The sequence below is a fragment of the Macadamia integrifolia genome, chromosome 1, assembly GCF_013358625.1.
Source record: "Macadamia integrifolia cultivar HAES 741 chromosome 1, SCU_Mint_v3, whole genome shotgun sequence".
Classification (NCBI taxonomy): Eukaryota; Viridiplantae; Streptophyta; class Magnoliopsida; order Proteales; family Proteaceae; genus Macadamia; species Macadamia integrifolia.
Window position 1 is genome coordinate 13,421,155 of NC_056557.1, and position 4,047 is coordinate 13,425,201.

The following is a 4,047-nucleotide window of genomic DNA, read 5'->3' on the forward strand; positions in this document are numbered from 1 at the left end:
AAAAAAAAGTTTGAGAGCGGATCAGGTTCTTGGTCGAATCTGACCCGCTTAGAGCAAATTAAGAAAAATACCAAAATAAACAAGCAATAGATTTGTACAACATAAAGATTTAACGAGGTTCATACATCGGTGTGATGTGTTATGTCCTTGGGCATAGAAGAAGATGTTAGAAAACTCGAATTGAAACTCTAGTTTGGAAAACCCCCAAAAAATAATGACTTTCTCAACAATACACAACAGTACATTATATACTCTAAGTCGCGGTTTGACCCATTGGGTAGCGGTTAATCTGATTGAACCATATCGTGGGGGCGTACAAGATCAGTATTGGGCTTCTGTTACCATCACAGATCTCAGAAAACTTTTCATTCGGATCGCTACTAAAATATGTCGGAGCGGATCAATCTTCAAAACGGGTCAAGAATTCAAGACAAACTTAACAGACCCACGTAAAGAAAAATCCTGTAATAGATTCCATGTGTGTCGATTAGATCGTACGATAACTTGAACCACACTCCATTGAGCCCTGAATCTCTTGTTGTGCTCCGCCTTGACCATTGGTACTATGATATGGATTTTCATAACTGTTTTATAGGTAAAACCCAATATTTTGTCCTACTTACTTGTATTGGACATTTAAAAATTTTGTTTACAACTTTGTTTTTAGGGATTCTATTAGTACATTACTAATTTGAGAGTGACGATGGATCAATGGCATGTGATGAGACACTTTGACCATTTTTAACTTCTTGATTTTTGATACTTTGTTCTGAATTTGGATCCTCTCCAATCCGTTGTATCCTCTCGAGCCTCATCTCACATCATTCATGGAGTGTGGTCCTCACATCCCAAAAATAGTTCTCATATCCATGGATGGTGTAAGATGGGGTTCAAGTATACATCCAGTTGGAAAGGATTTGGGCTCGAATCATGTCATTTATCTAAATAAAACTTTTTCTTTTTCTAACAAAAAAAAACTCTTTTTTAATGAATTGAAAAACCCTTAAAATGCTTTTTACTTGTTCATCCTAGTTCTGACTACCCGTTTTGATGTAAGTGATTGGATCATCAAACATTTAAGCTGAGATTTAATTTGTATATATTTTTAGAATAGATTTTGAGTCTAGAATGCTTTCTGAAACCTTATTATTCTTTATTACCTCGCATGCTTTGAAATGCATTCTGGAGTGATTGTTAATTCTTCTAAAAGGCCACCAAAGAGCTATTAATAATTAATCCTTCTGATTATGGTACTAAACAAAAGTTTTAGTCAAAGAGGATAAGTCTCTCTCATTTCATTTTCCTCTATTTTTCAAGTCCATTTCGTACATTATCATGGTATCATTCATCCCCTCCTTTACACACCTTAATTAAATCTGAATCTAATCGAATTTTAGTAATTACTAATCTCATTGCTGATTGAGTACAAGGTTTTACAACACGGAAGGTATCAATAAGTCTTAGACTCCTGATTCGATTTTCATTCAATTTCAATCTGAATCAACCTGAATCTTTCAACTAGATCTGTTGGAATTTAAATCATTCCAAACAGTTAATAAAATTTGTATTAAAAAAAAAAATAAAGAAAACAGAAAAAAAAAACCTTACTTGAAGGAATCAAAAAAATCTAACCGTTGATCTAAGATTTATGCACCACATATATCAAATTTATATTGAAATTATCTAAAATGGATAAAGAAGCGAATTTTATTAGGGTCTACATCTTCTCCAGGGAGCGGAGAGCCCAGGGAACCATCCCACGGCTGGGAGGACCTGAGCATACACCCCAACACATAGGCATGCAACCTCAGGTCACCCCAATCATGGGATGATTTTCTGAGCTGCCCAGTCCCTTGAGAGTATATTTTTTGATCTATCATGGGTTGCATGGCATGTTCCTAAATCCAAAAAATACCTCTCAGATCTTTTAAATCCAATGTGTTTTTTGAGGCTATGAGTGTATACTTATATGGCTAAAGTGATTACATTTTGTTCCTCCCATTTCATTTCTTCGTAGATCTAGGCATCTTGTCAAATCACATGTATCCTTGCATTGTGACTATTTGATGTGTTTTTTTCCTCAAATCATGTATACGTTTTCATTTCTACAAGCCCACCTTTTGTCGGTTAGACTCTCTTCTTTTTCATAAAGGTGCTCATATTTGTTGTTGACACCAAAAAAAAAAAAAAAAAAAAAAAGACAACGGAAGTAAAAATGAATGACTGAGTTTTATCTTGTGAAAAACATCACCTTTGGGTAAAAAGGGAGAGGGAGAGGTTGGCATGCTAGCTAGCACTAGGGGTGTCAAATTAGTCGGGCAGGGTCAATTTCAATTGGGCCTAATTCAGCTTCCCCACTTTAGGACCTCGCACCGTGACCATCTTGATTAAGTAATTGGTCCTCATATGCTAATTATGGTCCCATTGATAAATGGTTGGTCAGGTATGGGTCTTTAATTGGACAACCAACAGTTAGACTAAATGGGCCTTGGCATGGCTTTAAACCCCCTAATGGCACATTTGGTTACAAAACGGCCATAATCGGGAGTCTAAGAGGCTTTAATCTGATTATAAACAATCTTTAAACTTGGTGGGTTTAGTAAACACACTCTAAACATGCGTTAAACATGTCAAGCTGTGTTGGGCTATTAATAGGTCGGTCCCAATCAGGCGTCATTGAATAGCATCCTAACACCAAAAACTACTTATTGATAAACGTGTCAGCCTGGCACATTTATTAATGGATTCGGCTCCTCTCCTTAGTGCCCATTGCCTAGGTCAGCCCATGGTTACTTGGACGAGTGCCACGTTGCTAGGTAATGATCCAACGATTTGAGAAAGACACGAAGAACAAGTCGTTAAGAACCAATAAATCATCGTCTCACCATGTGGCACTTGGTTAAGTAGCTATGAACAAGACCTAGGCGATGGGTGCTGACGATCCAAATCCTTTATTGATCAGGTTAAGCTGATTCAAGATTTAAACAGCCGAGTGGTCCGGGCTTTAATTGACATCCCCAGCTACTAGTATTGGGCTGTCTCTTTCCTCCCCTTTCAAAATGTCCCATTTACCCCTTTGAAATGTTCCCCCTATCCCTACCATCCCAATCTTTCCATTGTAGGTGAGAATTGCGAGTTCTAAGGAAAGCTAGCCATGTGTCTATTCTTCGAAAAGAGAAAAAAAAAAATTATCCCGTCATATCTTTGAAAAGCCTTCATACCCTCAGACTTTGAAGAAACATGAACCTAGCTAATAAAGCAACCAGGTTAGCATGGGCCCACTGAACCAACTAGGTAATGATCCAACGATTTGGGAAAGACATGAAGAATGAGTCATTAAGAAACAATAGATCATCGTCTCATCATGTGACACTTGGTTAAGTAGCTATGAACAAGACCTAAGCGATGGGTGCTGATGATCCAAATCCTTTATTGATCAGTTGAACTGATTCGAGATTTAAACAGCCGAGTGATCCGGGCTTTAATTGACACCCCTGGCTACTAGTATTGGCTGTCTCTTTCCTCCACTTTCAAAATGTCCCATTTACCCCTTTGAAATGTTCCCCCTATCCCTTCCATCCCAGTCATTCCACTGTAGGTGAGAATTGCGAGCTCTAAGGAAAGCTAGCCACGTGCCTATTCTTTGAAAAGAGAAAAAAAAAAAAAATATCCTGTCATTTCTTTGAAAAGCCTTCATACCCTCAGACTCCGAAGAAAAATGAACCTAGCTGATAAAGCCAGCAGGTTAGCATGGGCCCCACTGAATCAAACAGTAATTCCAGCCGGTTGGTTCCCTTGAGGGAAAACGACAGCACCGATATTTTATTGGTTTAAGTCAAAATGCCAACTGAAGTCACTATCGGTTCAGCGTTAGACCGGCGATTCTAACAATCCCCGAAATCGCATCCAGGTGCGGCCAGCCACTCTACCCTCTCATAACTTATATTCCGTCACCGAAAAGAAAACTTATATTCCGTCACCGTAGGCGCTAAACCAACACCCGACTACTCTCTCTGCATTTCCTTCTCTCCTCTCTGGGGTTAGGGT